Here is a 27,220-nt window from a genome sequence, read left to right on the forward strand (position 1 = left end):
GAAAATTTGTGCGCTCGATAACTCTTGAAGGGAGTAACGGATTTGGTTCGTACTTTGCACATCGGGAAATTTCTACCAGACTTCGACGAGGTTTCAATATGGACTAAATCGGTCCACTCCTTCGGGTACCTCCCACAAAAAATTTCGGAAAAGTTCAGTTTAGAACATGCTCTCAAATCGCTTTGATTTCTGTTGTAAGAACTTGTATTCACAGCCCCCTTTACGACGGTTTAAGTTTCATCAGGGGCGAGTACATACTTGCTGAGAAAATAGCCTGAAAAGTGAAAAAAACCCTCTGTGCACGATAACTCCTGATGGGTGTGACCGAATTGATCCATACGTTACACATCCTAATATATCTACCACATATAGATCAGGTTCGAATACACTGTGCAACATTTTTAAGGTGATCTTGTGCAAACAATTCTAACTGAGGATTTTTTGAAAGTACAGACCCAAACGACAAGAAACCCTAGTTGGGTTTTTTTGTGTCAGATCCAGCTAGGATTTTATGCCCCCATCTAAAAATGGTTAAATATTGACTTTTTAAAGAAATTCGGGGCTATATCTCTGAAACCAATGCGAATCTTCTTCTGACCTCTGAAGCAAATTTGTATATAAGGACAAGAATAAAATATTTGGAGATATAATGAACTCGAAAAACTACATTTATTGCCTCAAATTTCAAAATATATGGAAAAATTCCACAATTTTTATACATTTCGCACCGTATCTCCAAAACCGTTAATTTTTTCTGAATATTTTATTTTGGAAAAATATTCTCTGGAATGTAGTACACAACTCTTCAGAACATGTCCTTGTTGTAAAATGCCTCTATGCCGTTGCTTTCAGTACATTTTTCAACGACGATTTAATAAAAATGTCAATAATGTAGTGAAATCCGAAATGCGAGAATAAACTGTTGGTGTGAACTGTGTATGAAATACGTGTTGTAAAAGATATGATGCAAAATACCGCTGAAACAACATGAAGTAAGCATTTTAGAGTTTCAGAATGTTCTAAAGAATTGTTGGAAACTTTATTTGGAAGATTTATGCAAAAGGTTATTTGGTTCAACTCACAATAGTATAGCCGATACTGACCAGAATTTCAGCAATTATGTAAAATTTTCTATATTTTATCGATTTTGATGCCCTAGATGGACTTTTTCTTATGCGGTTTTTTCAAAGGATAAGTTTTACTAGTTTAGGGCTACAATATTGCTAAAGACAGCAAGGCCAAATTCCTATTCGTTTCTGAGATAAAGGCCTGATAAATGCAAAAAAGTGTAGATTTAGCCCGGTTTAGATGAAGCCATAAAATCCGAACTGGATCTGACAGGACAAAACCCTACTAGGGTTTTTGTATTCTAAATATGTACTTTCCAAAAATGCATACTAGAAGTTGTTTGCATTTTCAGTGTTGCACAGTGATATGGGCTATATTTTGGATAAATTCACATTAAGACCTGCTCTCGAATCACTTTGATTTTTGTTGAAGCAACTTGCATTCGCTGCCTGAATTACGACAGTAAAAGTTCAGGAAAAAGTCCATACTTCTTGAGAAAACATCCCGACAGTTGTAAAAAACCCCTATGGCTGGAGAGCTCGAACTTTGGATATCGCAATATTTCTTCGAATATTAGATGAAACTCGAAGGTGGTGCTTATAGGTCCACTCCTTACGGTACCTCCCCCACAAAAGTTCGAAAATATTCGCTAAAATGGTACTTGCGATATCTAATAGACGTAGCAAACGATTTGGTCCAAACATTAAATTTCTAAATATAATCGAAACTTAGGTTATGCTTAAATTTGGGCCTCATCTGTCCAATACTTGGGGTACCACCCACATACACAGAAAAAAAATTCGTACAATGTATGAATAGTGTTCATAAAGTGTTTCCAATGTTCAGATTTTTGCATTTTATGAACCTACTTCATAAAGCAATAAATACTGGTTTCTTTTTTGAATGAAATATATTCATGGGATACATGTCTATTCGATTTTGCAAAATATGAACCTATTCATTCATTTCAAAACGCCCCTTTTTTTATAGCAAGAAAAAATTACTTATATTCAAAACATTGTTTGTATTGTTTATGAAGTTATTTTTTCTATAAAATTAATTTTGTCCATTAATTTCAAAAACGGGTTCCCTTTATTTGTGAAAAGTGTACATGTTATGCAAAAATTAGTTTTGCGACCCATGTAATAAATTAAAATAAATAAAACAATGATTTTTAAAATGTAATGTTTATTGTGATTAAAAAGTTTAAATTAATGTAAATTTCTATTGAAATTTATGATGTATATTAGAAATACAGATAATTAAAACCATTTTATAAAAATGAAAAATAAATCATTTGTTGATGCAAATTCAGTTCAATTAATAAAGAGTACATATTTGTAATTGTTTTAAACATATTAAAACTAAAAAATATTTCAGGTCACATCAATATGTTGTGGTTAAAATCACATAAATAAAAATACCTTAAAATAAAAAGGAATCGTTTATTGATACAAATTTAGTTCACTTCATAAGAAAGTAATTTGTTTAATAGTTTTAAAAACTTAAAAAGGAATAATTCAGGTCAGATTATGTGGTTGAACAATTTTAAATGTTCTAACCTTTCATTTAGTTTATCAGTTCATAACATAAAGTAGATATTTTTGTATTCACTTTAGAAATACGTAATTTATAAAAAAAATTTTCAATAAAAATCCAAAAGTTTTTAGCTTCTTGGGGGTATTCAAAATTGAAAACAAAAAACATTTGAAACACAAGTCTATAGCGGAAATGACACCGTCTACACTAATTTGAAACCCGTTTACATATACAAAAGTTTCAATAATTTTTGTTGGGGTTCCAATAATCCAAATACAGGGTTGTACAACCATATCTGTTGACATTGTATTTTGCATGTTGCCCGCAATTTCTGCTGTCGAATCACCGAATAATATAACAGTCCTCATTGAGTCCTCTAAGGAATGCTTCTTTCCCCTGGCTCTGCTGGATGAAGGTAAATACTGCAGTAGGCACTTCAGTATTATCAGGTCTTTGCAATCTGAAATTAAAGTAAAATTTGTTATTAGTCGTCGAAAGAATAATATAAATATAAAATAAAGAATGATAATAAAATATATACCTTCGCTTGTACTCTCATCTACACCTCTTAAAAGGCATCCATTTGTGGTCTTATATGGGATCTTTTCCTTTAAAATTCCAATTCCAATTTTTCAGAAAATAGTGGCCAGTTATCGATCATTTCTTCACTTTGTGGATACTTGATTTTAAAATCAATGGCAATCTGCAATATGTATAAAAGAATATACTAAAATATATGCATACGTTACTTTTATTTCAAACCTACCAATTGTTTTCCGTTCGCACTTATGTATTCCGGCCATTGTTTAAAAATATCACCCTTATTGTTGTCAATTTGGGAAAATCTAAGTTGGCAACATTTCCTCCAATACTCAAAGAACTCTTCTCCAGTGAGAATTCCATGTTTCTTGTTAATGTGTCGTTTGTATCTATACAAATTGTCAAAAAAGTGACCACAGTCAACCTGCGTACAACAAAACTTTTCATTTGCAGAAAGCAAATGTACATCTTTCAAGTGAAGAATGTATTCTTCAACATATTGATAGATTTCACGACACATGAAACAAGAAATCATAATGAACTTACCGAGATTTTTATTTAGTTTAATAATAAATTAAATCACTTCACAAATAATTTTCACTTTGACACTGTTGATATCCGCGTTTTTCTAATAATTAGAATCTAATTGTTTATCGCCGAACGTCTCAATTGCAATTAAATCAACCCTCTCGATGCTAGTTTGGCTGGAGAGAAGTTTCTTTGTTCTGAGACTTTTACACACACACACACACACATGTTAGTAAGTATTTTGCGCACACAAAACCCAGGCCATCATGTTTATTTTCTTGTACCCTGCAAGCAAAAGCTATCGCGGAAGTGACTTAGGCGTGTCGCCCAGGGCGATGGAAACAGTCGCGGCGATAGTCGCGGAAGGCACCCTGGAGTGCCCTCCGTTGTGAAGAAATGAACCACGCCGGCGTGTCGTCTTGGAAGTCACTCCAGGGACACTTCTGGAAGATCGTTTCCGCGATAGTTCTTGAAATTAAAAAAAAAAATATTTTTTTATTTTTTTTTTCAATTTATTTTTCTTTTATTTTTGTTTTTTATTAGGAGGATTGGCGGTTTTTATTTATTATTTTATTTTTTTTTTTTTTCATTTTACTTATTTTTTTATTTTTAAGTACGCTCTTTTAGAGAAACTATTCTTTGGAATTTCCACCTACATTAATTTTGTTATTTTAAAAATGTGATGTTATGCTGCCTGACTTGGGAAGCGAACCCGGACCTTCAGAGTGCAAAGCGAGTATGCTTACCACTGCACCACCGTCTCATTTAATACTCACATAGAAAATGTTCTATATTTGTTCAATGTGCTGGATCATGAAATAAATGTAAACAATCGCCTTAGAAGTCGCTCAGAAGTCACTCCGAAGTGTCGCCATACGCGATAAAAGGTAATCACAAGAAGGCAATAGAAATTGTTTGTGTAATTCAACAACGATCTTCCTTGGCGTGTCTCCGGAGTGACTTCCTAGGCGAGGGAGTGAGTGAGTCACTTCCAAATGCTGGCAGGGTAGCGGGCGAATTGGCGATGCAATGTATGCAGGCAAAACAACAGTGGCATCTCCATAATCTGTATACCACTATAAATAAAACCATCAATATTCTGTAAACACATTGTCGTCCCCTAGATGACGAGTTGTGGGGATTCTACTGTACATTTTAAGAAAAAAAGTTATTCCCTGAAACCGCGTTAGACAGTGAGCGCTTACTGAGAGCAAGAGAGCTTACATTTGGAAACAAGAACAAATTTACACTCACTTGCTCTCAACCTGCCTTGACAACTGCTAATAGTTATTCTCTGTGATCTTCATAGCAACAAGTCGCACATGATGCATGTATGTTTTTTTCGCTATGCCTATTGTACACGTACAAAGTATTCGGTAAAGCAAAATGCGTTTTGTGTGTTGGGGGCAGCAAAGAGTATAGAGGAGTACCTTCCTCTACCAAAAACTTTGTGCGTTTAACAATTGAATATGGAAAGAGGTAGTGAGAAGAAGAAATAGAATTCTAACGGCTAAAAACACAACAACACAAATTGAAGTTTTTTTGATGTGTGCCACATGCGAGACTGAGAGTAATGGTTTGTTTATCTTGTATTAAAGGGAGTTGGTGGTGCGACGGACGTAACCAAAATAAACAAATAGAAATATTAAGAGCATAGGCAACACTAACAATCGATTATGTATGTGAGTTTGGTCGTTTGTGGGGTAAGGACATTTTATAGTACGTGAATTTGACAACAAAAAGCATATTACTTTTTAATATTTTTATGACTGTAAATATTCAGCTACACATATGGCCAAAATAATAAGTACATCATAGTGCATTTCTGATAATGCGCTTCATCATCGGGTTTTTCTCGAGAAACATGACTTACATTTTGAAGCCTATTTGTAATCACTTATACAACAACAAATTAGTAAAATGTTATTCCTGAGTTACTTTCTTGTTAAAGTCCTACATTTGGTTGGTCAAAAAAATATTTAATATTTGTCTATGAGGTGGATGCACCGAACACTAATTAAATAAATAGTAATGATTTACAAATGTACTTATTATGTGATCCATCATTTTTTATGACTTATTATTTTTGCGCAACATCAGAAATGCACTATGATGTACTTATTATTTTGGCCATATGTGTACATATGGAAAGACTACTACCATCTTTTTCCCTTTGTTTTATCGTTTGATAAATAGCAAAAACTAGGGAGAGACAAAGTAAAGACAAAAACAATAGAAGCAAAGCATCTCTATAGGCAAAGCACAAAAACTGGTTTTTGCATGAAAATCGAGAAAGAGAGAGGGAGTCAACATAACCAGAGAGCAAATAATGGGGAAACTAGGAAAATAATTTTTGTATTTCAGAAAATCATTCATACTTTTGAAAAAATAGAACTTAGTACATGTATACAAAATTTTTTTCATTCAATTCAAAAGAGGTGTTTTCAAATTATGGACAAAAAAAATTATGAACGGAAATAGTAAGCAATTCATACACAGAAAAAACTAATTTTTAATTTATTTTTTTCTGTGTACACAATATTGACACACACGGCTAAATAAGCAACCGAACGCATATTTATTTTTGTACATTTTCGCTTATTTCGTTTTTTACGCCTATTATTTTTTCGTTAGGCATAATCGACAACCACGCTTCATATTTAGCAGTCGGCTGACCATTCGTCGCAGCGAATTAGCAACCGACTGTGTTTTTGCGAATAGAGTTGCCAACGCAGTAGTAAAAAAGGTGTAATTTAATGTCAAAATGCCTCCATCGTATGGTAGAACCTAATTATTATTGCTTAAATATAAAAAATATATTTTGAACGGCTTCACCAAAAATTCACATGTCCTTTGAACGAAAAAGTGTAATTAATTGTATGATGATTTTCAATGCATTACACTGGTAACCCTGATCTCAAAAACAATTGTTTGCTGAAAACATGGCTAAGCCGTTGAAACTTTGTTGCTTATTCTCTTTTCTGATATGTGTTGATCATGTGTGCTGCAAAATATGAGTATGCGTGCCCGATGCTATTTTATTAAAGCGACGATATCAAGTAGCATCAGCATCGCTAGCAATATTTTTGTGAAATTTGTTGCTACATGTTGCCGTTGTTCATTGTTGCTAAACATATTTGGAAGAAATTTGAGCAGGCAAAGCTGCAAATATTTGGTGCTTTTGCTGATATGGCGTTAGCATTTTAAACCCTGGAAAAAGGTATTGCAATCCACACAGGCTGAGAGTATATCTCTGTCGGCAAAGTCGACTGATACTTTTTTACTTGTTATACCCTAATATTCATATTGACAGTGTATTAGATCAACCATTAATCGCAATTTATATACAATAATAATTTTTGTTTTGGAGTTTCATATATTCCTAACAGTAGTTATAAATTATCACCATCATTAAAATCAATGGGCTTCTTCCCCTCAACACTCAAAATTTCGTGACGATCCCAACACTCAACATTTCGTGACGACCACAAAAAAAAAAAATTGAAAAATATAATGTATAGCCGGCTACTGCGACATCTCCGTTGTTTGTTTTTTGTTTGATTGTAATTTCAATACTACTCTGTTCTTTTTAATTCTATTGCTAATCACACTAAGAAAATATACTTTCACGATGAAAAGCTATTTTCCTTGAAGAAGTTTTAGAAAAATACTTCAGGCTTTGTATGAAAATTTAGCGAAATAGTAGAATAACTCCTGATCTCAGTTTAGCATGTATTTTAAACCACGCAGATCCGTACCTTTGTCATTATCGACCAGATCGAAAAGTTTTAACAAATGGAGCGTTCTTAAAACTTTAAAAAAATGTATGATCCAAATATGACGGACTGCTTTGCAAATGCCTGTATATTCAGCGGAAACATCAATCTTTTTATTTGGAAAGTACAGTAAAAGCACCACATATTACATAGAATACTTGATTTTGTTAATAATGTTAAGTAAGATATACGACAAAAAAACAATAACAAATTGGGTTTTTTAAAAATTTTGCCATGTGCGTGGTATTTGAACACGTGCATCATCACAATTGCATCAATGAAAAGGCCAGAAGTCCAATATAGAAATTATCAGATTTTTATGTAAAATTTGGGCCTTCTTTGCAATGTACCCCAAACATGAATGACATTTATCATTACATCCAAACTATGGGCTGGGAGATGGGCTATATCGGCCCATGTTTTGGTATAGTCCCCATATAGCGGTACCTCCAGATTTTTGGTATTTTGAGAATTTTATTTACATTTTGACTGAACTACCTGTAATTTCAAATTTGAGGTTCTCTGCAGTCACGAAACTTCTCCATTAACATTTTTTAACATTGGTCCATATTTTGGTGTGTCCGTTAACCGAGGTCCATGTTTTGGTATAGCCCCCATATAAAGTTTCCTCTTGATTTTCGGTATGTTGAGGGGTTTAGCTAAATCTTTCACTGAAATACCCACAAATTGACATTTGATATTCACTGCAGTCACAAAACATCTTCACAAAAAAATTTTAAACATGGGTCCATGTTTAGATATAGCACCCGTATAACGGTACCTGCCGATTTTCGATATTTTGAGAGTTCAGCTACATTTTTTGAAATCAGTTATCCCTAATTTGACATTTGAGGTTCCCTGCAGTCACGAAACTTCTCCACTAACAATTTTCAACATGTTTTTTGTGTAGCCTGCACATAACGGTACGCCCATATTATTGGTATTTTTGGTACATTTGGTACATTTTAGGTACATTTTTTGACTGAACTACTCGACATTTGAGTTTCCCAGTGGTCACAAAACTTCTTCTCTAAAAATTGTCAACCTAGTTCAATGTTTTGGTATAGATCATATATAACGGTGCCCGGACATAACTCACAAAATTCGTTGGGACTTAGGTTTGTGAAGCAAAGCGGACATTACACCCAAAAAAAATCGCGGACATAACACCAAACGATTTTTTTCTTAATTTATAAATTATTTCTTTGGTTAATTTTGAAATTTGCAGATATTTAATTATTTTTTTTTTTTAATTTTAGAGAAGAAGTTAGAATGTAAGCGGAATTATACATTTTAGAAGGCCTAAAGGACAGAACAGAATCAATCGTCGCTTGCTTTGCTTGCTTCCTTAAATGTCAAATTATAAAGGAATACCAGAGCCTGTTTGCAAATCCGCCTGCGTTCTCCTTTAGGAGAATTTTTTTACAACAACTTTTTATCTTCTTAAATTGTGAAAATAATTTTGTAAAAAATTGCGAGATTTTTTAAAAAATATTTTCACCTGCACACAGTGGATAGACTTGTATGGAGAAAGTGGCCAAAAATATATAGATTATAAAAATCAAGCCAATGCGCCGGTTATAGCTTTGTGCTGCCGCGAAGAGTGTTTTAAGAAACCACGAGAGTGACATTCTCCCCCTTTCCCCTCTGGGGTGGGCGGTATACGGTAAGAATTGTTTTATGCTGTTAATACAAAATGACATGAACAAAGGTCCCGATTTTCTTATGATGCAAAAATAGGCTTGGGGAAACAAAACAATCTCCAAAGCAACATAAAATCCCACCAATTTAGCGGATTAAAAAAATCAACATTTTTTGTCCGCAATTTTGTAAAATTTGTAATATAGATCTTATAGCGTTCTTCCTGAAAGGTAGGTACCACCAACGTAAGACACATTTGGAAGAAGATTTCTTCATCTTGCCACTGATGCCAATTATGTTAATGTACGTTGTCAGATAACAGAGTTATACGCTAATATACCCATAGAAACTCTATTCTAGGCAGCTTTAGTCAACGACCCACCATTTATAGTCTGGCACTAGATGGCAGCTGATTTTAATACTGAATAATGTTAAACCCATGACCTACTTTAGAAAATTATTCCCGAGGTGGGCACTGGTGGGCATCATGGCTAAAACCTTAGGTCAAATTTAAGTATTTGATCGAATTGGCATTCCAAAATACACAAAGAAAATATGCAGCTAACTAGAATTCCACAACACGCTAAAACACTATTTTTTAATGAAAATTAAGCTATGACCTCCTCCTTCAAAATCCACAATAATATTTTGCTATACGTATTATTTTCGCGATATTTTGAATATATTTACTTGCAAAAATATTAGTCAAATGTTCCGACTTTTGAAGCTATTCTTAAGATGATCGCGTTAGAATGAAACAAAAACTAATATATTTTTAAAAAGGTCCGTGTCATAGCTATCAGAGTTGCCAGATTTTGTACCAAAATTTTGACATTCATATTTTTATTTTTGGCCAATGGGTGGATCCACTGTGCTGCGGCGCTTTTTGTTTTTAAGGAAGCATTTGAATGTTTTTACAAAAACTTTTTATCTTCTTAAATTATGAAAATAATTTTGTAAAAAATCGCGCGATTTTTCCAAAAATATTTTAATTATATTTTAATATTTTAATTTAAATTTTTGATTGAAATCGAGATTTGACATTTGAGTTCAACATGTTTTGGTATAGCCCTGATATAAAGGTACCTCCCAATTTTAGGTATGTTAAGGTTTTTAGATAAATTTCAGACTGAGCTGCCCATAATTTGACATTTGATGTTCCCTGTAGTCACAAAACATCTTTACAAAAACTATTTAACATATGTCCAATGTTTAGGTATAGCCCTCATATAACGGTACCTCCCGATTTATGATATTTTGAGAGTTTTAGATACACTTTTTTGAACACCCGTTATTTTATATTTAAGGTTCCTGCAGTCACGAAACGTCTCCACCAAAGATTTTCATCATAGTTCAATGTTTCGATATAGCCTCCATATAACGGAACCACCCAATTTTCGGTATTTTGAGAGTTTTATCTACATTTTTTGAATGAAGTACCAGTAATTTAACGTTAGCATTTAAGGCTCCCTGCAGTCACGAAACTTCTCCACAAAAATGTTTTAACAGGTCCATGTTTAGGTATAGTCCCCATATAACGGTACCTCCAGATTTTCGGTATATTAAGAGTTTTAGCTACAATTTTTCGAATGATCTACCCGTTATTTGTTATTTGAGGTTCCCTGTAGTCACAAAACTTTTCCATTAAACTTTTCCGAAATAGAGGTAATTTGACATTCCGCTCGATTGAAGACATTTTTAGATACATTTCCTGACCTATTTAAGGCATTAGGAGCATCCGGGAATACAATTCTTTATTTCTTATTGTTTGAAATAAATTTGTATTCTTTTGTTCATAAATTTCCATGTTTACTGTCAATAAAAATTTGAAAACAGCGCCTAGGTAGTTGCCAAAAGTATACTCGTAAATGTATTAGTGAAACAGTTATGTATCTTTGCTTTTCTCTGCTCAAAATTGTCTGGTGTAAACTCCTGGTCTACTGGTAGAGTGTATATAAACGAGGGGATAAAAAACACTATAGAAAAAGGCGATAAAATGAAGTTCGACCAAAAAATGTACGTCTGTTTTAGTTGAAGACGAAATAAATGATAATAATAACAATATCTATATTTTGTTTAGTAAATACTCTTAAGTACATACTTAGTTGTTCCCATATGTGTTTGCTTTGAATTCGTTTCAATCATATAGCTAGTAGTTTATGTTTAGGAAAACCCAATATAACCCACTATTTGTATAGCAAATATCAAAACATATTTCTTTTCATAAAAATAAGGCCAACGTACTTCAATCACATAATCTATTTTTATATAAATATCGGCAAGAAATCTAAACTGAGTCAGTTATACAATTTCAGTTTCAATAGCAAAACATCACACAAATCACCATGGAATTTCGTCTTCTGACTTTCATAGTTATTGTAGCCCTTCTTGCGGTTTCGACAATGGCATCACCTGGATTGGTTCTGAAAACAAAACGTAATCCCAATGATCCTGGCAAGACCAAATTAGTCGGACCTGAATTTATTCAAAAACTACTTAACAAAAATCAATAAAATTTTCCATTAAAATGATTTTGAAAGTTACATAATATTTTATTATAACATAGTTTTCTTTTATTTTTAAAATGACTAAAGACTGCGAAATTTTTAAGAGGTGCAAGAAGTGGTAGCCCTAAATATGCATATGTATGTAACCGCGGGTTCGCAAATAAAAGCACATTTTCTTTTTTTTAACACCATTTTGGGATGGCGTCAGCTGTGTTGTTGGGACAGTTCTGGCCTCATATATCGGGACTTGTGGACTTGGCCACGAAATATTTATATTGTTTTCATCAGGATCACAGGGACTACCTTCGGTAATAATTTCATGGAGTGGACCTATATATTTAATTTACTAACATGACCAATGTTGGAAAAAATATTGCGATCTACAAAGTTTAAGTTAGTATGACTATGGCAGTAAGTAAAACAGTCAAAACCGGCGTTAAATTTGGTCGTGCATAAGGAGGTACCATTCTAAGGGGAGGACTATATCGAAACGTGAATCGATACCGACAATTTTTGTAGGAATATATTATATCCCCAGGCAAAACAAAATAAAACATTTATGTTGGATAATATGGCTATGGCCTTCAAAATTCCTAAAATCGGGAGGTAAAATTCTGTGGAAGCTATATCAAACGTGAACCTACATCTACACCGAATTGTCTTCACGAATTGTTCATCCTCCCAAGGAAGACTAAAGGGATAATGTGGATAAAATCTGCAAAATACCGTAAAACGGGAGGAACCGTTCTATGGGGCTATAACAGGAATTATCAGCAGGAATATTTAAGAACCTCCATGTGAGACTAAATAACAAATTTTATCTTTTTAATTAATTTTTCGTTAGAAACGAGCTTAATGATAATTCTACTCCTCCTACGAGATACTCGTATGGGGAAAAAAGTATATGGGGAAACAATTTTAAAATCAAGTTTTCAATCAAATTAGGCAGAAAACAGTAAAATGGCCATGATTTCCACGAAGTACATTTACATTTTATGCTCATCCGATTTCAATGATTACCATTGAAAAATATATCATTCTATGACGTTTCAGTGCGATCCATCAAGAACCTAGGATGTAGCATCGCACTCAATTTTTGTAAAAAAGAAAATACACTGAGTGTTTAATTAAACAATTAAACTTTTTTCTATACTTTGGTTTATTTTATTTTTATAAACCCTTGCATCCGTTAGAATTTTTATTACTACTTTGAAGTACAACTTTGCGCTTACAGCACAAAGCAGTACTGTCAAACTTCTAACGAGTAACTAATGCATTGAGCGCCACTTTACAACACCTACGCTTTCGTTGTTGACACTTGTTAATTCGTTCTTGAATTTCGCTAAAGCAACAGCTTTTACAAAGGTAAATATTATCTACGATAATATTATAACCCAAATTCTTCAATAAAACCAATATTATTTTGAATCATTTACTGCCAAAAAATTTGTGTTTTTATTTCTTCTTTTTTTTCATATTTATTTGCTACGCAAACATTTGGTCCTGAGCGAACCGGATAAACAATTGTTTACGACAATTATAAAGGTTTTTCTCTTCTTCTATTTTCATAGAAGCAAGCCAACCACAACACATCCATCACCTCATTAATTCACCCTCATTTCCCTCATAATAATCGTTAAAAAATCAAGGTACGTACACAGTCTTACATAAGTATACGTACGCCCCATAAATCTCAGGTTTTAGAAAAAGTAATGATACTTATGAAATTCCAAGTACACAGGTTTATTTCGTCTCACTAATAAACAATATTTAATACAACAAAAGTATATTCCATAATATAAATAACGGTAAATTTTACAAAAACCAAAAAATGACACTTACAAAAGTATACATACGCCCCAAGGAAATATGAGTATTATCGTAAAATTTAAGGAATTAGCAGCAAAATTTATACATTTTATTGTTTTGGCGAATGTGTCTGGGTGTCCGAGATATATTTTAGAAAAAAAAATAATTTTTGGGTGTTAAATGCCATTATTTAATGCCAAACTTCTTGTATAGCTCGTTAAAGCGGACCCTTGCCGATTTCTTTCCGTTTTAGGTATTTGAGTATACAAAAGCCACAATATTAGTGTCAGATTATAGATTTTGATATCCTAGAAAGCTTTTTAGTTGACCTTGTGCATAACACACCTTCCTGGGTGTCGATAAATTCACATTTTTCCTGGGATATCTCAGGAAGTTAATAGATTCCTCGGAATTCTTGGCGCAAATTCCATACAGAAGACCTTGAATTGTGTTTTAATATGGTGTTATATAATCCTTGGACACCAATTGAATCAGAAATGTACAATTATCCGATACTTTCCGACCTTATATTGACGGTAATGGTCATAATTCGAAAACTACGCTGTTCACAGTGTAAATTTCATGCTTTTTGGTAGTGATTATATTTTGATGCTCTGGGACCAGGTTTTTAACAGAATATTTCACATTTCTGATTCAATTGGTGTCCAAGGATTATATAACACCATATTAAAACACAATTCAAGGTCTTGTGTATGTAATTTGAGCCAAAAATTCCGAGGAATCTATTAACTTCCTGAGATATCCCAGGAAAAATGTGAATTTATCGACACCCAGGAAGGTGTGTTATGCACAAGGTCAACTAAAAAGCTTTCTAGGATATCAAAATCAATAATCTGACACTAATATTGTGGCTTTTGTATACTCAAATACCTAAAACGGAAAGAAATCGGCAAGGGTCCGCTTTAACGAGCTGTACAAGAAGTTTGGCATTAAATAACGGCATTTAACACCCAAAAATTATTTTTTTTCTCTAAAATATATCTCGGACACCCAGACATATTCGCCAAAACAATAAAATGTATAAATTTTGCTGCTATTTCCATAAATTGTACGAAAATACTCATATTTCCTTGGGGCGTATGTATACTTTTGTAAGTATCATTTTTTGGTTTTTGTAAAATTTACCGTTATTTATATTATGGAATATACTTTTGTTGTATTAAATATTGTTTATTAGTGAGACGAAATAAACCTGTGTACTTGGAATTTCATAAATATCATTACTTCTTCTAAAACCCGAGATTTATGGGGCGTACGTATACTTATGTAAGACTGTGTATCTCTATTTAAGAGTGCATTCGCGAGTGTTTCAATTTGATTACTTTTTTCGAAAAAATAATTGCAAACAAAAGACATAACCTACGGTCGTCTTACAATACGCGGCTTGTTGTTGTTGTTGTTTTTATTCTCCCGTCAAACCTACTCGTCGCATGCAAAGTGATATTCCTTAAGAGATATTGCAAAACAAATAAAAATAAAACAAGTGAGAACAGTGAAAAAGTGCCTAATTATCGTTTCAGTGGTTATTAATATTTTTTTATTTTATCCACATACAAAAAGCCTACATAGTGTTTTACAACAAAAAATAAAGGCTAAAGAATAAAAAGAAATTAGAAAAATACAAAAACAAAATATACAGGCACTCAGTGAACCACATAACCACATTGACTGCATTAGCCAGTACTGTTGTTGTTGTTAATGTTGTTGTTAATGTTGGAAATTCGGGGCGTACTGTACAGTCGGTCCTCGATAAATACGAATATATATTATATTATTTTTTATTACGTAAATTATAATTTATATATTTCGAATTTTGATTTTTTATTGAATTTTAAAATTTTGGGAAAAAATTTAATACAGTTAACATTTTGTGGTCGTGTGCATCTTACAGTCCGTGCACACTACATTGTTGAATTAGTGTTTTTTGGTGAATTTTTTGAATTTTCTCAAAATAATTTCGGTTTTTTGAAAAAGTTTTGAACTTTTGGAAATTTTTTGGTATTTTCAATCAGTGATTGTATGTTCCGCATACACTGAGCGAAAATTATTGCTTTTTCACACACTGAAAAAAGTGAATTTTTGATTTTTTTCTACTTTTCTCTCAAATTGGTGTAGTTTTCGCTACATTTTAAGGAAAAGTTTCTTCCACTTCATATTTACCGTGCAGTTTATTGGTTTTTGCTGCTTAATAAATATTTTGTTGGTTTTTGAATAGAGTTTTTTCCAATTATTCTTTCTTTGAGATACAAATCACATTGATTTTTGGGTTTTAATCCTTAATTCAAGTTTATTTTTTCGCAAGCTTGTCTCAATAATAGTTTTTTTTGGTCAACTATTGAATTTTCAACAATTTTTTGTTGGAAATTTATTGCAGACTTGTGGTTTTAGTCTTTGATTTGGTTTTAAAAGTCAATTAACCCATCAAAATGCCTTTGAGTTCTCTTCAATCCTTTATCAGAGCCACTGATTCTCTGGTAGAGTTCGTTGCGAAATTTGAAACTCTTCCAGATGAAGAGCTTGACACGTATTCCTTAGAAATTCATGGGGATGAAGCTAAGGTACTTTGGAATAAGGTTAAAGATCTCTTTGACAACTGCCTAGATGAGATTCAGTCAAGTGACCAGCCTTCGGCTAATGAACTTACGTCCCTTAATAGCAAGTATGATGTTGCATTTAAGTCATATGTTAAGATATTATCAGCTGTAAATAGGAAAATAGACAAATTTCGTCCTTCAACGAAGAACCAAACTCCAGCTAGGGTATCTAATCAAGCAAGCACTCCACGTGCAGCACAGCCTCTAGAAGAAGACATTGCTTCTGGTCTGAACGTTTCGCGTCAAAGTGGTATATTTGGTGAAGGTTCTTTTGTTTCCAACGCTGAGAGTTGTCTACACAGTATTAATCTTCCGCCATGTGACATCGATGTCTTTAATGGTGACATTCTTACTTGGCCAACATTCAGGGATTTCTTTTCAGCTATTTATATTGATAATTCTCGCCTGAGTGATATTGAAAAATTGTGTCATCTGCTCAAGAAAACGAGTGGCGATGCACGAGATATTGTGTCAAAATTCCCTCTCACTCATAGAAGTTTTAGTTTAGCTTGGAAATCTTTAAAAGAAACCTATGATAATGTTCGCATTCTGGTTAACAACCAACTTAAGGTTCTTTTTGATCTTCCAGTTCTTGACAATGAAACGAGCGCTGGTTTGAAAGGTCTACAACGAGGTATAAATGGGTGTATTTCTGCCATGGCAATTTATGAAGTTGCTACTGAAAATTGGGACCCAATATTAGTTTTTCTTTGTCTGCAACGGCTTCCCAAAATTACAGTTACGCTGTGGGAACAGAGCATAAAAGATAAATCTGCGTTGTCTTCATGGAAAGATTTGGATCTCTTTCTAACGGAAAGAATTCAAACTCTTACTTGTCTTAGGGATATAAAAGGAATCGATTCCAACAAACGATCAGAGCAGAAGAAAGTTAGGACCCATTTTACGAATGCGGCTCCACCCAAATCTTCACAATCCTCTGGTGAAAAGTGTTGTATACTGTGTCCCAGGCAATTCCATCATTTAAGATTATGTCCAGAATTTAGAAAGCGCTCTTCAGCCGACCGATACACACTAGCAAAACGACACAAGCTTTGCATTAATTGTCTATCTCGAGGTCATGACGTTAGGAATTGCACTAGCTCCCACAGTTGTTCAAGGTGCAACAAACGTCATCATACTTTACTCCATCATGATACGGTACAAAATAACAGTTCTAATAATAGAACGACGACGTCGCAACCCCCATTGCAATCAGAATTTGTTCCAACCAATTCCCAATCCAATCAAACTAACCCAAATATCGCTACAACGTCATCAGGTCAGATTTCGAGCTCCAATAGGCAAGTATTCCATACTTCGCAAAACAGGACAGTTCTATTGGGCACAGCTATGGTGAACCTTGTTCACCGGGGTATTACGTATCCAGCTCGGGCTCTAATAGATCCTGCTTCTGAAGCATCATTTATAACTGAAAGGTTACAACAGCGTCTTGGTATAGCCACATCCTCCACTCAAGCTACAATATCAGGAGTAAATCAGGCTGTTTCGATAATGTCACGAAAATCATGTTCCTTATGTGTAGGTTCCCCTGTAGATACTACAATCTTTATGGAAATGACAGCCTTAGTAGTTCCCACTATCTCAGGCAATCTTCCGTCCTTCTCCATTAGCAAAGAACTTGCATCTAGAATGCCAAATTTACGTTTGGCAGATAGAAATCTATTTGACTGTCGTCCAGTAGACATGTTAATAGGAGCAGATCTGTATCCGAAAATACTTCTTCAGGGGATAGAGTCTAATATACTAGGGTCTTTAGTCGCACAGAAAACCGTTTTCGGCTGGATTATTACAGGTCCAGTCCCCAACAATAACATTTCTTCTTCTAGTAACGTCACTACCTTTTCAACAAATGTGAAATATTCCCACGAAGAGAAGCTCAACGAGACTCTACTTCGTTTCTGGGAACTAGAAGAAGTCCCAAAGCGCAAATTATTGTCTCCTTCAGACCAATTTTGTGAGGATAACTTCAAACGAACCACTCATAGGGATTCTAATGGAAGATACGTCGTATCACTTCCCATTAAACATGAATTCATAGGCCAACTAGATCTCGGACACTCTAGGACGAATTGTCTACGACAATTTCTTCGTAATGAGGCATCACTCCTTAAAAGACCAGAAGTTAAGGAAATTTACGATGGAGTGGTTCGTGAATATTTAGAGTTAGATCATATGAGGCCAGTTTCGACAACGTCGACAAACTCTACGGTTTGTTATCTGCCTCATCACCCCTTTATCAACCCCGATAAACAAACAACCAAATTAAGGGTAGTTTTTAACGCATCTAACAAAACATCTAATGGGAAAAGCCTCAACGACATTCTTCACGTCGGTCCGACTTTACAACTGGACTTGGTCCTCCTCATTATTCGATGGAGATTATATAAATATGTTTTTAATTGTGACATTACCCAAATGTATCGCCAGATACGGGTAGACCCAGCTCATACCTCTCTTCAAAGGATTCTGTTTCGGGATTCTCCCAATAATCCTATACAGGACTATGAGCCGATTTTCCGCTGGCGGCACACATATTACGTAAGTGCATGTACGTTGACGATGTCCTGACGGGATATCATGATTTGGAGACTGCGCAAAGGTCTAGGGACCAACTTATTAATGCATTAGATTCCGCCAAATTTGAGTTGAGAAAATGGACATCTAACGATCGCTCCATCCTAGACACCCTTCCCGTTGAACATTTGATAGACTCTAAGCTTCTTAACTTCGTGGAAGCTAGTAGCTCTAAGCCTCTGGGTATCAGATGGAATGCTCAGTTAGATATGTTCTATATTAATGTCAAGCCCCTTGCCATCAAAGATAATTATACCAAAAGGGAAGTTTTGTCTGCAATTGCTAAGTTGTTCGATCCCATAGGTTGGTTGAGCCCCGTAATTGTAGTAGCCAAGATTATTATGCAGCTGATTTGGTTAGATAAGATTGATTGGGACGATTCGCTTCCGTCTACGACGGCACATGAATGGCATAGCTTTGTTGAAACTTATCAGGGCGTTAATTCGATTCAAATACCTCGTTGGGTTAAATATGTGCCTGATTGTGTAGCCGAACTTCATATATTTTCTGATGCCTCGGAAAAGGCATACGCGGGGGTGGTGTACATCCGTATCATTGCCTTTAATGGTGAAATTTTTACATTTTTGCTTTCTAGCAAAACAAAAGTAGCACCGATCAAATCAATTTCACTGCCTCGATTAGAATTATGTAGTGCAGTTTTAGCTTCAGAACTGTATAAATCGATTGTAGCTGAAATTGATATATCTTTTCGAAAAGTTTACTGTTGGACCGATTCTACGATCGTCCTTTCATGGTTAAAGAAAACCCCTTCTACATGGTCCACTTTTGTTGCAAATAGGGTATGTAGGATACATGAAAATGTTGGTCAAAGTAATTGGTATCACGTACGATCTGAAGACAATCCTGCTGACTTAGGCAGCCGAGGACTTTCACCGTCAGAGTTGTCATTGTCAGAAATTTGGTGGCATGGGCCACAGTGGCTTCGTCAGGATTCTTCTCAGTGGGATATCCAGTCTACTTCTGTCCCTGATACGGACATTGAAATGCGCCCAGTAAGGTGTCATGTTTCGTTCTTCTCGGAACATAAAGACATATTGGATGATTATTCAAACCTAGACAAAGCGTTACGCGCTGTTGCAATGGTTTACCGTTATTTCCATAAAACTCATCCCTTGCATAAAGGTCGACATACTTTCGATGGAAAACATCCTACGGCCATGGAAATAAAAAATGCAAGATTACGTCTTGCTATAGTAGCTCAGAAAGTTCACTTTCCGGATGAGTATTATTGTTTAATAAACAAAAGACCGTTGAGTTCAAAAAGTTCTCTGCTCCCCCTTAATCCTACGTTAGATGATAGGGGAGTTATTCGACTCAATGGACGGTTAGCACAATGTCCAACATTGCCTCTTACTGAGAAACATCCAATTATATTACCATACAATTGCAGGTTATCGCTTCTTTTGGTGGAATACTTCCATCATATATCCTTTCACGGAGGAATTCAGTTGGTTTTACGTATGTTACGCATGCAATATTGGATACCTCGAGCAACGTCGTTGATTCGTAAGGTTATAAGAAGATGCAAACCTTGCATTTTAGAAAAGAAAAGGTCGTGTTCTCAAATTATGGCATCTCTACCTCCGGAGAGAACTGTCATAACAAGGCCATTTGCCACTACTGGCATAGATTTCGCTGGTCCTTTCGACATCAAGTCTTTTACAGGTCGTTGTTGTAGAATTACTAAGGGCTACGTATGTGCATTTGTGTGCTTTTCTACGAAAGCACTACATCTAGAAGCCACCTCAGATTTGTCAACGACAACATTTTTAGAGGCATTTCAAAGGTTTATTTCACGCCGTGGTTGCCCAAAAACAATATTCTCAGACAATGGTACCAATTTCGTTGGTGCGTCTAGAGAATTAGAGCGTGACTTCAAGGCTGTACTTCATGAAGGTCGTGATAGGGTGTGTTCACAATATAGTTATCAGGAGCTTTCATGGAAATTCATCCCAGCTGGAGCACCACATATGGGTGGGCTCTGGGAAGCTGCGGTTAAGAGTTTTAAGTTGCACTTTAGAAGACACGCTAGCAACCTAAAATATACTTTCGAAGAGTTATCAACGATACTCTCTCGAATTGAAGCGTGCTTGAATTCTCGGCCTTTGTGCCCAATGAATGATAGTCCCGAAAATGCTGTAGCGCTAACACCGGGTCATTTTCTAATAGGGTCTCCAATTCTTGCTCCTGTAGAACCATTAATTGACGAAGCTCCGTTGCATATCGTGAATCGGTATCGTAAGATAAAAGCGCTTACTCAGCAATTCTGCCAACGGTGGAAAGAAGAGTACCTGCAGAGTCTGCAAAAGCGTTACAAATGGCAGCATCCGCAGCGCGATATACAAACGGATGATATCGTAGTCATTCGTCATGAACAATTGCCTCCCACATCGTGGAAGTTAGGTCGCGTAATTAACGTTTATCCCGGTAGCGACGGTCACGTTCGAGTCGCCGATGTACGAACCGAAAACGGAATTGTAAGACGACCAGTAGTCAAATTGGTCATTTTGACCAATTAAAATAAATAATTGTTTAATTCTCTTCACTTCGCGGCCTCTCTATCTTTTCACAGAATGGAAAATATTGGTAAGATGGCTGCAACTCTTCCCGACTATGAGGGTCTCACCCCCATGTCTGACGAGGAAAGAGAAGTTGACGTTCCATTGGCACCATCTCAGGAGGTATCGTCAAACCCTACGGCGGAAACGACCTCAACAGAACCAGGTCCTACGACTGAAGCTACGGAAGCTGATACTCCCATGCAGGAGATTCCACCAGCACTGACTTCGCAGAAATTAGAAGAGCCGATCCAGGCCGGGAGCACTGAATCCGTTCCTCCCTCAGAGGAGATCGTGGGTTCTGGTGTAATACCTGTTGGTGGACATCAAGGGTCGACGAAGGGTTCAAAACCGGGAACGAGAAACTCTGGCTCAAGTGGCGGTTTAAAGTCAACCGGATGTCCTCTTTGCCATAAGGCGCATCCATTAAGGAGGTGCAGAAGATTCCGAGGCATGTCCTTGGAAAAAAAGGTCCGGACGTTGGTCTCTCGACACATCTGCTCCAACTGCCTTTGCGCATCCCACTCCTTCCGAGAGTGCACAAGTGAGCAGAGGTGTCGAGAATGCAATGAGAAGCACCACACTCTTCTGCACCCCTGTTTGTCGCGAGAGGAGTCTAAGAACCTCCAACACCTTCGTCCTTCTTCGGGTCTGTCCGTCTCGACACGTCCGCCTGCACTCCCTTGTCCGTCTGTAGTGAGGTACAACCCTGTACACACATTCAGCATCCAACCAATGGTAACTCTGGGTCCCACTGTTGTGTGCAACTTGGTTTTCGGTGATCTACGTTATCCAGTACGGGCCCTGTTGGATCCGTGTGCAGGTAACAGTCGTATCTGTCGATCCTTGGTAGAGTCAATGCGGCTCTCTCCAATTAATGTTGACCAGGACCAGTACTGTCCCCTCAACTTGGAGTCCTTTTACAGTCGAAGTGAGAGACTGTTAGTGTCTGCAAGGGTCTCCGACTTGCAGCACATCATAACTCCATCAGCAACAGCTTCGGAGACCATTAAGGACCACTACGGTGGCATGATGCTAGCGGATCCCCAGTTTTTCAGGGCTGGCCGCATTGCTATGGTGTTAGGCCCGGATGTTTACCCCCGAATCATGAAGCCACAAACATATGCGAGTCCGGGTTTCCCATGGGCACAGCTCACCATTTTTGGTTGGGTTGTCTCCGGTACATGTCCCATGTAACCCTTTTTTGTGATGACAGCCATACGGTGTCCCGCGACCTGCGTGCTTTACGAGCTCGTTTAGTAGGTAGTTTGAAAAGCAATATTATAATTGCGTTGGCTCTCCGAGCAACCTTGATTTTGAAAAAATGAATTAGAAAATATACAATGAATTGAAAATTTTTAATAACCACAATTGTTATTTGTATTTATATTATACACTGTATATAATTCTATTTAGTTGCAACACAGCTAGATGTTGCAATGCTGGCGGCAATGTTTAATTAAACAATTAAACTTTTTTCTATACTTTGGTTTATTTTATTTTTATAAACCCTTGCATCCGTTAGAATTTTTATTACTACTTTGAAGTACAACTTTGCGCTTACAGCACAAAGCAGTACTGTCAAACTTCTAACGAGTAACTAATGCATTGAGCGCCACTTTACAACACCTACGCTTTCGTTGTTGACACTTGTTAATTCGTTCTTGAATTTCGCTAAAGCAACAGCTTTTACAAAGGTAAATATTATCTACGATAATATTATAACCCAAATTCTTCAATAAAACCAATATTATTTTGAATCATTTACTGCCAAAAAATTTGTGTTTTTATTTCTTCTTTTTTTTCATATTTATTTGCTACGCAAACACTGAGGTCTAAGTGAGTGCTCGCTCATAAGGCACTGATTTTTATTCAAAAATATTTCACTTACGAACTACTTATGAAAATGTAACTTAACCTAATGCAACACAACATTAATTCTTATCTATTCTACCCTGCAAGCAAAAACGACCGCGGAAGCGGCTTAGGCGTTTCGCCCAGGGCGATAAATTTTTTATTTTTATTTTTGCTATTTATATTTTTATTTAAAATTTTTATTGTTATTTTTATACCCTACATAACTATGTAGGGAGGGTATTATAAGTTGGTTTTGGCCAAAAAGTTTGTAACGCATCGAAATAATGGTCGTAGACCCATACATATACATATATATCAAAATGAATGTCTCGACGAGCTGAGTCGATCTGGGTATGTGTGTCCGTCCGTCTATCCATCTAAACCTTGTAATCACGCTACAGGTCGCAATTTTAATCCGATCGTCACCGAATTTTGAGTGTTGATGGGGGTCCCACAGACATTTTATTTCAAAGCGAATATCTCCGCTTCTATATGGGTGTATCAAAAGCAATACCTGCTAATGAAAATAGAAAATATCGCCTATGCAACGATGTAACGTAGGTTGCCGTAGGTGGTCAAACAACGAAGATATCGCAATATGCGCTAATATAACCCAACTTTTCATTTTTTTAATAATAATGACAAATATCACAGCTTTGGTTGGGGACTTTCCAAAAACAAAGTCTGACTCTGAAAGTAGAATATATCACCTTTACAACGATGTGAAGTAGGTTGTCATATGTGGTCAAACAAAAGAGATATCGCAATAGTCGGTAATGCATCACTTTTTCCATTTTTTGTGCAATCACACTACAAGTCGGAATTTTGATCGGATCCTCACGAAATGTTGGGGGTTGATGGAGGTCTCAGAGAAAGAAGTCTTTTGATAATTGGCGTACCTCAAAGCAAAGGCGCTAAGCTATCCCAATTTTAATATTTTGAATTTTACAGGTCAAAAGTTTATACACAGGGGTTTTGACTCACTTGTTTTTAAGTTATAACATTATCTTTCCAAAATTCTTTACTTCTTTCTTTTCATATTCTTGTTCCTTTTCGTTTCTGACTGCTTGTTCAAATTTCGACAAGCGAGATTTGATTGATTTCATTCTATGGCAGATTTAGAACAGACAAGGGAATTTGTATAATACCAAAGAGCGCAGTCCGATTCTATTTTTAGCTCGATGATAGGGATTTCCTTTTTATTGCAGTGTCTGAACGACGTTAAGTACAACACCAATTGTTTAGAAGTCGTACTTGTATGATATACATAGCTTTAAACATATTTAGATAAATAAAAGAAAATATAAAGGTGTGTAAGTAAAAACACAAACATCTTTATTGGATCGATGGAATCGGTTCAAATGCTGATGAAAAGATCGGATCTTTCACGACTTCCTTTGCATGGATCCTAATGCTAAAGAAAAGATCGGATCTTTCACGACTTCGTTTGAACCAATGCAAAAAAATGGCATGAAATCACGTCATCGCATAGAATTCCTTCCTTCAAATTTTTCTGGGCATATTTATAGTATAGATTTTTTTCGGGTTAAACTTCTTTATGAGATTTATTTTATGTATACGCAATGCAAATTTGAAACCCAGTGCGATTATTAAATCTGGTTATATGTAAAGGTACCCAGCAGAAAGTTTGCCCCCAAAGATGCAGTTAAATTTGGAAGTGCGTCAAATTATGCATTTCACTCATGATTTTTACAAGAGCGTGACTATTGAAAGATGCGGCCATTAGTACTGCATTTTAACTAACCCTTTGGAATCGCATTTTAACTAACCCTTTAAGGTAGAATAGGATGCAGTCCAATTTGCATCCAAAGCACGTGTTTTGATGTAGTGCTTTGGATGTGAATTTAAAGGCACTCTTCGGAATGCGTTTTTATACTCTCCACCATAATATAGAGGGTATAATTAAATTTATCATTCCGTTTGTAGCACATCGATATATTCGTCGGAGACCCTATAAAGTATATATATTCATGATCAGGGTAAAATTCTAAGTCGATACAACAATGTCCGTCTGTCCGTCCGTCCGTCTGTTGAAATCACGGCACAGCTCGCAATTTTTATACCCTCAGCCTTTAGGCTAAGGAGGGTATATACACTTTGATACGATGAAAATGTGCCTCATCGAAATAATGGTTTTAGACCCCAAGTATGTTTGGACCAAATGTGTTTCAGACAATTTGGAGTCGATCTAGCCATGTCCGTCCGTCTGTCTGTCTGTCTGTCCTGCTGGCTGGATCGCACGATAACTCTCGAACGGATGAACCGATTCGGTTCAAATTTTGGCTTTCGTAATATTTTGTCCAAACTTAGTTTAAGTTCGAAGATGAGCTACATCGGTCCACTCCTTCCGGTACCTCCCCCACAAAAGTTCGAAAATGTTCGGAAAGTTTGTGCGCACGATAACTCTTGAAGGGAGTGAACGATTTGGTCCATACTTTGTATAGCGTAAACTTTCTACCAGAGTAATGTGAGGTTCCAATATGGTCTCAATAGGTCCACTCCTTCGGGTACCTTCCACACAAAATTTCGGAAAAGTTCAGTTTAGGGCCATCTCTCGAATCGCTTTGATTTTTGTTTTAGCAGCTTGTATTCACTGCCCTCCATACGACAGTACAAGTTTCATCAGGGGCAAGTCCATACTTCCTGAGAAAATAGCATGAAAGTTGCAAAAAACCCCTATGACACCGTGTGAGGTCGTTGGAGCGCAAAATAACTCTCGTACGGATCTGCCGATTCGGTCCAAAATATGGCCTTAGTAATATTTTGTCCAAACATAGTTTTAGTTTGAAGATAAGCCATATCGGTCCACTCCTTCGGGTACCTCCCCCACAAAAGTTCAAAAATGTTCGGAAAAATTGTTCGTACGGTAACTCTTGAAGGGAGTGGCCGAATTGGTCTATACTTTACACATTCTAATATATCTAGCAGATATAGAGCAGGTTAAAATATGGACTATATTTGTACAATCCATCCGGTACTTCCCACACAAAATTTCGGATAAGTTCACTTTAACACCTAATATCGAATCACTTTGATTTTTGTTGAAGCAACTTTCATTCGCAGCCTCAATTACGATGGTAAAAGTTTTTTTAGGGGCGAGTCCATACTTCTTGAGCAAACAGCACGAAGAGTGTAAAAACCCCCTATGGCACCATATGTTGTGGCTGGAGATCCAATTCCATAACGGTCAATGTCGATCCATCCCTTTTAGTATCTCCTCCGCAAAACTTTTGATATTTAATCCTAATCAACATTTTTGTCGGTTCCAACGCCCAAAATTGTTAAAACGTATTTTGGGAAAATTTGTTTTCAATATACACAGGCTGAGGGTATATCTCTGTCGGCAAAGCCGACTGATACTTTTTTACTTGTTAAGATAGAGCTTTGTAATATGGTATAGAAGTTTCTATTACTCGTAGGATGTTTGGTATTGCAAATGGGCTATATCGGTCCACGTTTTGATATAGCCCCCATAGAACGGTACCACCCGATTTTCTGTATTTTGAAGGTTTTAGCTTCATTATCACACAGAAATTGCTGAAATTGGGTACTAAGTCTTCGTTGGGGTACAAAACTTTCCCCCAGAATTTTGTTGGTATAGGTCCACGCCTTCACAATAATCCATCGAAATGGCTGAAATTTGGTATTTAGTCTTCATTTATAAAACTTTTCATATGAAATTTGTCGGTATAGGTCCACGCCTTCATATAGCCTCCATAGAACGGTACCTCCTGATTTTCGGTATTTTGAAGGTTATGGGAGTTTTCAACTTTCCCCTATTAATTCGTCGGTATGGGTCGTACATCCCAATTTTCGGTATTTTGAAGGTTGTGGCTTCAATATTCCACCAAAATGGATGGTATAATATTTTCCCCAGAAATTTGTCCGTACAGGTCGTGGTTGTAGCCACAACAACCCACCGAAATGCCTAAAGTTTGGTATTTCGTCTACGTTTTTCGATTTTCGTAATTCCCACCGAAATGACTGAAATTCGTTATTTACTCTTCCATGGGGTTATAAATTATTCCAGAAGAGAATTATCAGAATAGGTAAGATAATGTGGCTAAAACCTAAAAAATCAAAAGGTATGCTTCTATGGGGGATATAGGAAGACGTGGCTATACCCCCATAGAAGAGTACCACTT

At 36.0% G+C, this 27,220-nt stretch overlaps 1 long non-coding RNA gene across 2 annotated transcripts; it reads right to left on the reverse strand.

The window, feature by feature from the left end:
• Positions 1-2,239: 2,239 nt before the first annotated feature.
• LOC141405078 (uncharacterized) lies at positions 2,240-3,946 on the reverse strand. Of its 2 annotated transcripts, none has more exons than XR_012413133.1 (4): positions 3,694-3,946; positions 3,374-3,536; positions 3,149-3,310; positions 2,240-3,067 (listed from the first exon to the last, which is right to left on the reverse strand). It is a non-coding gene; the product is annotated as an uncharacterized lncRNA (long non-coding RNA). The 2 variants fall into 2 exon arrangements; XR_012413134.1 differs by having other exon boundaries at positions 3,374-3,571; positions 3,694-3,708.
• Positions 3,947-27,220: the final 23,274 nt, after the last annotated feature.

Source organism: Musca autumnalis, unplaced genomic scaffold (assembly GCF_047663935.1).
Source record: "Musca autumnalis isolate F117 unplaced genomic scaffold, ASM4766393v1 scaffold_5, whole genome shotgun sequence".
NCBI classification, from domain to species: Eukaryota; Metazoa; Arthropoda; class Insecta; order Diptera; family Muscidae; genus Musca; species Musca autumnalis.